The sequence below is a fragment of the Equus quagga genome, chromosome 17, assembly GCF_021613505.1.
Source record: "Equus quagga isolate Etosha38 chromosome 17, UCLA_HA_Equagga_1.0, whole genome shotgun sequence".
NCBI classification, from domain to species: Eukaryota; Metazoa; Chordata; class Mammalia; order Perissodactyla; family Equidae; genus Equus; species Equus quagga.
This window is the reverse complement of record NC_060283.1, coordinates 17,928,739-17,939,959: the sequence shown is the minus strand read 5'-3', so window position 1 is coordinate 17,939,959 and position 11,221 is coordinate 17,928,739. Positions and strand designations below refer to the sequence as shown.

The 11,221-nt window shown below is 35.1% G+C and overlaps 1 pseudogene; it reads left to right on the top strand.

Annotated features, from left to right (window-relative positions):
* Window positions 1–1,190: 1,190 nt before the first annotated feature.
* Window positions 1,191–2,124, top strand: LOC124228431 (olfactory receptor-like protein OLF2; annotated as a pseudogene).
* The last annotated feature ends 9,097 nt before the right edge of the window (window positions 2,125–11,221 follow it).

Genomic DNA, 11,221 nt, shown 5'->3' with positions numbered 1-11,221 from the left:
TTTTAAATTTATTTCCTTTGGTTAGTAGTCTAAAATCTAATGAGAAAAAGTGATATTTCTTATTAAAGCAGGATGATTCAGATTCATTTTGTTTAGTAAATTAACATTTTTACTTCTATCTCAGTCAAAATTAAGATAAAAACATTGGGTTTTTTAATCACTGTTGAAAGAACATATGCAAATTTAAGAATTTTTTCCGTTTTTTATCAGTAATAATTGAGATATCACAATACAAATATTAATTTGTGCAAATTCAACCCGATATGACCCGCATACCATATTTACTGAAATCAAAACAAAATCAGATCATCACTTACATTCCAATTCTCATATAGATAGAGAGAGGGACATAGGTACATGTACACACACACACACACAAATACACACAGAAGCCTATATATCAAAGATATATTTATTATTTCTGTTCCAAGGTCTATTTTTAATAAAAAAGTGAAGTTTGAAATTTAGGAAACAGAAACATATGTGTTAAATTCTGCTGTTTCCACTTGTTTTTAAGATTTCTTTTTGCTGGTCAAGAGACATGGTCTTTGGCATCAGGACACTCCTGCATGTAAGTAATAATAATGTGTCAAAGCAGTAATATATTTCTAGAGACAAGTTTATCAAAATATATCTAATGTCTCAATAAACAGTAAAACAACATAGAGTAAGAAGAGTACCATCATATTGTTCATTATTTTAAAATGAGAGATACATTCATTATGTCTAAATTTAATACACACTCTTAACCAAATCATGATTCTTGAAGAACTCAGTGGAATCACTTTAACGCTTAATTGGATATTTATTTTTCAAATATAAGGCTATATATTCCAGCTTTGTCTTTGATTTAGGTGTTTCTTTCATATTATATTTGACCTCTAATGAGCTCTCAGTTCATGACTGACTGCTGAGATAGAGCAATGAAGTTTCACACAAGCCACCTACCTCATGGATGACATCCAAACTGAGAATCGGACTTTCTCAAAATCGTATGCCAGACAGTTTTACTTTTGTGAACAGCATAACAATAAAACTTAAGTGGACTATTTTTTGACAATAATGAATTTAATGTACTGAAATAAATTCTTTCTGACTTGTAGATTACATTTTTGTGTCAAGAAGAGTTAAAACTTTTACCTACCATTTTTCTTCTTCATTTCTGTAGAATTTGAGAAGAAGAAAGAAGAATGGATGGGAAAAATTGCTCTTCCTTGAATGAATTCCTTCTCCTAGGAATTAGCAATAACCCTGGGATGAAAGTGACCCTATTTGCCATGTTTCTAATAGTTTATCTCACTATTCTCGTTGCAAACCTTGGGATGATCATTTTAATTAGAATGGATTCCCAGCTGCACACCAATGTATTTCTTCCTCAGCCACCTCTCCTTCAGTGACCTCTGCTGTTCCACAGCAGTTGGACCCAGGATGCTAGTAGGCTTCATTGCCAAGAACAAGTCAATTTCCTTCTATGGTTGTGCTCTGCAGTGGTTGATCTTTTGTACTTTTGTAGATTCTGAGTGTCTACTGCTGGTGGTGATGGCCTTTGATCGGTACAAGGCCATTGGCAACCCCTTGCGCTATACAGTCAACATGTCCAGCAGAGTTTGCTCCGTGCTCATGCTTGGGGTTTACATGATGGGAATTATGGATGCTTTGATAAATACAATATTAACATTCCGCTTATGTTTCTGTGGGTCAAATGAGATTAACCATTTCTTCTGTGATATCCCTCCTCTACTTTTGCTATCTTTCTCAGATACACAGGACAATGAGTTAGTGATATTTACCATTTTTGGCTTGATTGAACTCACTACTCTTTCAGGACTTTTTGTGTCTTATTGTTATATCATCCTAGCGGTGATAAAGATCCACTCTGCTGAGGGGAGGTTCAAAGCTTTCTCCACCTGCACCTCTCACATATCTGTTGTTGCGATTTTCCAGGGAGCTCTACTATTCATGTATTTCAGGCCCAGTTCTTCTTACTCCCTAGATCAAGACAAAATGACCTCATTGTTTTACACTCTTGTGAGTCCCATGTTAAACCCCCTGATTTATAGCATACGGAACAAAGATGTGAAAGAAGCTCTGAAAAAACTTAAAAATAAAAAGTGGTCCCATTGAAAATTTAGATGTATGTTTTTCTCTCAGTCTTACACTATAACACATAAAAATGCTTAAAAATATAAAGTGGTTTCACTGAAAAGGTATATATATGTATACATTTTCTCCCAATATTGCAGTATAATACATGAAAATCAAAATTGTTTTTGCTACTATGGGGTGATCCAATAAGTATTTATACAGTGTTCCTGCCACACTAATATGTGTCATTCCCTAAATATGCCATGTGTAATTTTATATCTTGAATATTTTGTACTCCCTATTTGTGGAAAATTTCTAAACTCCTATTTTGCCAAAATTTTGTTTTCTAAATCTTTTATTTTTGCACTTATTTACTTTTCTTAAAGTTACTAAGAGTTTTCTAAGTGTTTGTTGCACTTCTATGTGTTGTGTATTTCATGGTGATTCCAGTGGCTTTTGTACTAATGAAGCTTATCACCTAAAGGAAGTGAAAAATTAATCAAATAATCATTCAAATTATTTATAATAAACTATATTTCTCCCATAATGTAGAAAGACTAGTCACTATAAACCCAAAACAAATTGTTCACATATAGTGAACAAAGTTAAAAAGTGCTTCCTGGAAATGGAGTCAATCTGGGATCTAAAAGATAAGTGGAAATTAACTGAGAGCTGGTAGAGAAAGAATTTTAGGGAGATGAATCAACAATTAGAGACGACTTGATGTGGGCAGAAGCATGCCATTTCTCTTGAATTTAAAGGAGACCACTGTGGCTAGGATATAGAGGGCAAAGGGGACTGACCTGACGAGTCAACCCACGTGCTGCAAATTACAACTTAGTCACTTCCTCCGTGGGACTTTCTTCCCTTCCAGCACTCTCAGTTTGGTTCACACAGCACCCTGTGCCTCAGAATATTGTTGATTATATGGCTCTGTTTCCTAAATTATTTAGATCAGTGTAGGGTTTTTAACTCTGAGATTTAGGGCTTTGCATTTTATCTCTTTACTCAAGCAACAGCATAGCATCTGAAAGAAAGACACTACAAAAAGTTAATTTTTATTGAATGTTTGTTACATATAAGGCTAAAACAATCACTGGGGATCTAGTATGTGCCTTGAATTCATTTTTGTATCTTATAAGTAAGAACAAAAACTGGGTGTGGATACTTACAGGTAATGGAAAGTTAAAGACATACACATAAATTATTTGGAAAATAATTAAACCAAAGAGCTCTTATCTGAACATTTACAAGATATTTGATAAGTTTACACATGTCTGCTCTAGTTTGCTGATGATTTAATCACCAGAAGTGCCTTGTTTAGAAACAAGGCAAGGACATGCATCTGAAAGACCATACAAGAATCAAGGGCACTCATATGTTTGCTACAATTACACAAGCTAAAAGTCATCAATATCTAAGTCTATCTATGTTCCCTTGTTAAATGTCTTTGTGTGAAAACATTTCCAATGGGCAGTATACCCCAAGTAGAACAAAGGACAATGAGACTCTTCTGCTCTCCAGGGTGGTAGTTTTATTGGGATTTTGAGACATGGTAGGGGGAAGCATAGAGGTAGAAAAAAATGATGGGGGATGCTCCTTTTAGTCATAATATCTCCTCAATCAACCCATTTGAAATTTGGGTTATGTGCTTTTGAAATTTTGCCTATGAACTATATTCTATCTTGAACAAGAGCATGGCAGGAGTGGGATCGAATCACTAAAGTCCAAGAAAAGTTGGACGTCAGTCTCAGAAGTATGAAGATGCCATCCAAGTAGCACACTGCGCTCTGATAAGACAGCTATACTGTATTTGAAATCAGATTTCATCTGGATCTTTGCTCCTATAAGCAGATATAATTCTAATGTGTGAACTAAAGACAAGGAAACATTGTCTATTACATGATGTATTTTAAGTTCAATAAAAGGATGTCTCCAAGTGGAATTGACCGATTTTTATAAGTTGTGAGATCTTGTGTCTAAATTTGTGAAAGCAAAGGATGAATAATCACTTAATGGAAACATTGGGAAACTCATGATTCAACTAGGGTCTTGGACTATGACTGCAAGATATTTCTGTGTGGATTTTCCAAAGAAAGTCAAGGAAAGCTAGTATTGAAATATTTTAATATATTTTACTTCATTTAATTCAATACTAACCATTTTCTTCACTTTCTATTTCTCTAATTCTTATGTTTGTCATAGTATACCTACCACTTATTGATGGCAAATATTATTGTCGAGTAACAAATTATCGATGTCTTTATAATGAGTCAATATTGTAGGTCAATTCCTTCATCATAGCTTCTTATTTCTGCCCAGGCCCTGGTATTGTTAAACATCAACACAAGAAGTGATGACAGATTAAGTTATACATAGAATGATACAAGAAATTAACTACACATTGGCAAAAAGCTGGTTAGCATAATGTGTTATAGCAAACAATGCTAATTCTCACTATTTTGATAAGTGTGTGGCTGTTTCTTTAGAGGCAACACATTTAATCCAGGTTGATGTCAACTCTAGAAATGTGCTATGACCTAGAGAAACAATGACAACAAAATCGGTCTGAATCTACTCTTGACTCACAATAACTGTGACCTTCAACACATCGCTTTTCCCCTTAGGGCTTTCATTTCCACTCTACCGAAAGAAGGGTCTGAGCTGAATAATCTTTGTTGCACATTGCAGCTATCACAGTCTGTTTCTATATGGATTTGATACTATCAAGGAGTAATGTACAAATCTACTTCTGTATTTGGGGAGATTAAAAAACAATGACAGATGGGTGTGAATATATTCATAACCAAAAAATAAATTACATTTTGAAGCCAAGTTGCTCTGAAATAGAAGTGGTAATGATGACAGATAAATAGCAGGGGGTTGCAGGACTCTCAACAACATAGAGCTGAACCCATTTAACTGACCTTATGTTCTGCATTTTGAATTTAAGAAACACTTATTTTTTTTTTTTGAGGACTATTAGCCCTGAGCTAACATCTGCCACCAATCTTCCTCTTTTTGCTGAGGAGGACTGCTTTGAACTAACATTCGTGCCCATCTTCCTCTACTTTATTTGTGGGACGCCTACCAGAGCATGACTTGCCAAGCAGAACCATGTCTGCACCTGGGATCTGAACTGGCAAACCCCTAGGCCACAGAAGTGGAATACGTGAACTTAACTGCACATTAGAATTAATTAGAATTAATTAGAATGAATGTACTGCAACTGCATGTGACAGTAAGAATGGATTGCACAAGCATGATGTTGAATGAAACAGTGCATACTGTAGCATCCACTTACATGTGGTTCAAAAAGTATAAAACTAATCTATCATGACAAAGCGCAAAAAAGTAAACATTCCTTGGTGGTAAAAGATCAATAACTCAGGAGGGAGCATATAGAAGGCCTTGTTGACACTGGTAACGCACTATTTTTCGGTCTGAGTTCTGGTTACAGAAGTAGTTTTTGATTTATGTATATAATTATCGTAAAGATTCTCTCTACAGATTCATATATACAGAAATGTTTTTTTCTGTTCATTTTCACATCAAAAATATTTTCCAAGAGCAGATTATAAGAAACCAGATTACAGGAAGCTTTAAGATTTTATTATTATAAATTTTTAACCCTAGAAATTCATTATACACAATAAAGTGTAACTTTCACAGAGTATTCCAGTGGATAATTCTTCATTTTGCTATTAAAAAACAAAGATGACTTATTCAACCCATAAGCACTCCTAATAATGTTTCCAGCAACAAGGAGACTTAGTGAACCTGGTTTTCCTTGGTACCACTATTATGTACTGAACTTTCTAATAATGGTCCATGATTCAGGGCCATACAACTATTTTCTAAAAGAAAGAGTTTATAAGTAAACAGTTGCCTACATAGTATTACATTTAGATGCACTGTGGCACCAAGGAACATATTAGACATAGATTTTTTTTCTCGCTTGTCTCTGATGTCTTAAATTCCAATTAAGTCATTTTCTTCCATGATATAAGAAAGTCAGCTCCAATTAAATACAAATCTCTTTGGGAGGTTAATTATCCAATTTCTGATTATAATGTAGCCACTGAGGCTCAGGTTTTAAGGAAAGTGTTGGAGGGAAGTTATACTAAATAGTCTTCAGGGGAAGTCATGTTTAGGCACCTAAATTTAGGTCTTGCCTCAACAAAGTGAAATCTGAAGAGATTGGTCACCCCTGGAGACAGAGAAGCACCTGACAGGAAAATGAGTTTAGAAAGGAATCAGAACAAAGTGACCAAGGTCAATTTCCATTCCTTCAAAGATGTATCAGAGAAGTAGATAATGGTACTAAAGCTCTTGGGTAACACAAATGCGTTAGTGTCTTCAGTTGAACAGGTGACAATTTATTACACTTATTTAGTTTGAGCTTTGTTTTCTTAATATCTCATATAAGAGTAAAGTATATTTGCATCAACATAATCACACAAATAGACACAGTAAAATGCATAAAAGCATTGAAATATATCACTAAGATGCCCTTACCCCATATCAAGAATACTTTATTTTAACCTTTTAGCCTAAGGTCTAGTCTAGCTTTATAGGACCCTGAAAAAAGTCTACGCCTCTATCTAGTTCCCAGTGTGGTTTAAGAAGAAACAAATTACCTGGAGTATTTGAAGGTATACTCTGGTTCATATTTATCATTTAGTAAATTGTGTATATACAAATTTTGAATTTACTTTTTTTGTGATAAAGAAATGTTAATCACGTGGCAGAGTATACAGCAGGAATGTATTATTGTACATTGCAATCAGCAGTAGAAGTTAGTGAACACATGGAAATTTGTGCTTGTCAGCATCCTGAAATGATTCACACATTTTAAAATGTCACTCAGAACATGGTCAATACAGAGAGTATCCCCACGGCCGCCATGCTGCACAACTCCAGGGGCACCATTTTAATTATTTTCTTGTGCTTCTAGGAATTGTTCAATACGGAGTTTATTTCATACTTTTATATACTGGAATACAGTTACCACCATATCATTAGCTAGCACCTGCTCCTCATCAGATAATTAGTATTTCCCTTTTGTGGTGAGAACATTTAAGATCTAGTTTGTTAGCAACTTTGAAGTATATAATACAGTATGGTAACTATAATCACAGTGCTGTGCATTGGATCTCCAGAGCTTATTCCTCTTATAACTACAAGTGTTTACCTTTCAATCAGCATCTCCTCAACTCCCGCACCCTGAGACCCAGGGAACAACCATTCCACACTGTGTTTCTATAAGACGGGTTTTTTTAGATGCCATTTAAGTCATATTGTACAGTATTTGTCTTTCTTTGTCTGACTTATCTCACTTAGTACAAGGCTCTGATGTTCCTTACACTGTACTAGGAACCTAGTAAGAGCAATTTATTTGAGTCAAAACCATAATGCCTATGAAACTCCAGAAGTTTGCTGAGTACTTCTAGATCTCACTTTCACTACCAGTATAATGAGGTTGTTAGAGACAGCTCAGGCAACACAAGATAATATTTGAAATATATGATGTTGTGCATTGAGGAAAGTTAAATAATATAGGGAAAACACAAACATATTTGTAAGATATTCACAATGGTCTATATTAATTTTTTTTTAAAGAATGACACCTGAGCTAACATCTGTTGCCAATCTTCTGTTTTTTTTCCTTCTTCCTCTTCTTCCCAAATCCCCCAAGTACATAATCATGTATTCTAGTCATAGGTCCTTCTGGTTGTGCTATGTGGGATGCCACCTCAACATGGCTGGATGAGTGGTGCCACATCCATGCCCATGATCTGAACCAGCGAAACCCTACGCCACTGAAGTAGAGCACACGAACTTAACCATTTGGCCATGGGGCTGGTCCCACAATTGGTAAGATATCCGCAATGGTCTATATTTAAATCCATCCCTAAAAGCAGGAAATAAATGTCTCATGTGAAAGTTACGCTTGCTGTACCAGGAAGGTAGAAGCCATCCTTATCACCAGAGGTAGGGAATTGAGGACCAAGAAGGCTACATAAACACACCTTGTTTCTTCTACACTAATTTACTATCTGAAGCCTAAATCCTTTAGTCTTGTCAGTTTTTTACAAATTTACTGTCTCTTTTTTATACAAGTTTCAAAAGCTTTGGTCACTTCTTTGAGTCTCGTATTTTTATGGGGCTCCTATGCAAATGAAATTAAATTTGTTTTTCTCCTTTTAATCTCTTATTAAATCAATTTAATTATTAAGCCAGTGAAAGAACCTAGTGGGAAGAAGGGAAAACTTTTCTGCCCCTACATAGTCAACACATTATAGAAATGAGGGTAATTGACATGTACCTGGGGGAAAAAACAGTCAGACAATGACTAATGAAAACTAAAATGTAAGATTACAATATTTCTAAATGGGAGGCAAACGAGATATCAGAAATGGAGGAAATGGTATAAACCAGAAACAGCAGATGGAAATCATTAAGTCGAGGATCTATCCGAATTCTATTAGACATCTGGCTCACATGAGGAGGGTATAGATTCATGATAGCCATGAAACATAACCTTAAAATAAATTATGGTAAATTTATGACTGATCAATTTGGTGAATGGAGTCAAAATTAAAAGTTTAGGATTTGCTAGAATTGTTGCAGCATTCACAGTGGAAAATATAGAACCAGAAATCTAATTAATTATGTTCTCATAACACAGAATGCAAAAACTTTAGAGATTTAATTCCCAGCAGTCACGGGGTCAAAATAGAATGTAATCTGCCTATTGTTTATGTATCAGAGATAAGATCAGAAAGACTTACTCAACAGGTAGGTTTCTAAATGGTTAAATTTAAGAACGCAATGAGGAAAGACTTTTACATTTTTGCAAAATTGGAAATCAAGTATTGAAGATTTTGTAGATAAATCATTTTTACTTTGCAATTCACTTAAATAAACTCTGTAATCTAATGGCCAAATATGATATTTCTTTGTTAAAGCTGCGTGAATTTCACTGACCTCATTTGATGTTTGTATAAGGATAGTAAAAATTTTATTTATTGATGTTTTAATAAAGGTTTATAAGTAAATCACTACTTTTTGATCATTGTGCAAGTGATGTTGTATACATAAATTTAATATTTGTTTTTGTATTTTTCAAATAATAATATAGATAACACATTACAAATACAAATATATGTCAATCCAACTGCATACGGACCACCTACCATAATATTATAAGTCTAGGAAAATATAAAAAATCATACCACCACCCTCATTCAAATTTTCTTATATTAACAGACACACACATACATAATGCATACAGAAATACAAGACAGAAGCATATATCTCTCAGGAGCATTTATACTTCTTTCCATTTTCACTGTAATGGAGAAGTCAATTTATAATCCTAAAATATGCAAATTTACAAATTGTAGCCTGCTGTTTCCACTTATTTTCATCACTTGTGTTTGGATGGGAAGGGATTTGTCATTTGGTAAAGATCAGGAAAACAAGTGGGTTATAAACACTACAGCAAACCAATGAGGAAGGGTGATAGAGGAGTTCTATAAAACATGTTTCGTGTCTCAATAAAGACTAATGATGCCATATTCAAAAAGCAGTACTATAATAATCTTCATTTGTTAACTTATATGCAATATCATGTCAGTGATAAAATCAATTATTTTTCTTTAATGAAGCAATGAGCATGACCCTTCTTTCTAATCACCATCTTAGTTTTCCAACTTTTCACTTGCTTGATGTTTATTTTATGTATTAATTTAATTACACTAAGGGTTATTAGTGTTTAGAATGCACCCGTTGTGCTTCTAGGTGATTTGCATTTGCTGGTGATTGCAGTAGTTTCTTAACTAGTGGGTCCTATAATGTACTGGAAATCAGAAACATAAATTAGCTAATCTTACAAATAATTTATCATAAAGTATATATCAACGTGAAATAAAAAGGCAAGATACTCTAAGTTCAAGCAAAATGTCTCAATGTAGGGTGCAGACAAAAGATTCTTTGAAATTTAGTTCAGATATAAACTGAATAGAGATACAATGAATGGTGGTGAGAGGAAAGGATCCTAGACAGAGAGGCAGGGAATTACAGATCCTGAGGTGGGTATGATGTGGATTAAGGCTGCCCCAGCTAGAGAAGCCCAAGGTGACCTGGCCTACATGCCAAACTATATGACCCAGTGGACTTTTTTTATGGTATGAATTAGGACTGCCCCAGGGAGAGAAGCCCGGGGCATCCTCACCTGCATGCCGATCTATATGGCCAGATTCGTATCTAAAGTTATATGACCGCACAATAACCAGACCCCATCTGCACTGAAATCATTTAATGACTTTTTACATCATCTTTTCTTTTTTCCAGTAAAAATAAGTCACGTACCCATGCCTTATAAAATTAGCCCTAACCCTCAACTCAGGGCAGCAGCAGGAGCTCTGACCGCCCGTGGGTCCTGTTCCCATGCACCAGCTCTGCCTGCCCATGGGTCCTGTCCCCATGCCAGCGGGGACAGCAGAAGCGGCAGCAGCAGAAGCTCTGACTGCCCATGGGTCCTGTCCCCATGCTATTCCACACTATTCTCTAAATAAAAGAGCACTACTGCCAGATCTTGAGAGTCTAAGAAATCTTTCTTTTGACTCCTCGGCTCACCGACCCCGCATCAGGTAGACAATGCCTTCTTAGAGGATATGAAGTCTAACATGGGAAGGATAAAGAACAAAGTGGAGGGTCCTGGTAAAGTACATCCTTGTTCTGACATTCTCAACCCAATAACTTCCAGTCAGTTCTTCCCATCTTCCCTCTTCACAGTCGTGGTTGAATTCTATCTTTGTGGTTTGCTAATAATACTCTACTCAAGACATCATCGTCTCTCTTACTGTATTGATTAAACAATTAACTCCAATATGTGACCATGAGCATTCTTTACTAACGGACACAGTGCTCTATCCCTGTAATCCCAGTGCCTGTGTTGTGTCTGGGACACAAAAAAGAAAAAAAAATAATTAATAAAAATCAACATATTCAATAATATTTTTGAGTGTTTATTAAATGTTGGTCAAAATAAATTAAATGAGGGCATGATATGTGCCTTGTATGTTTATTTTATAGATTTTAAGGAAGTACAAATAATTATTGTGGTTAC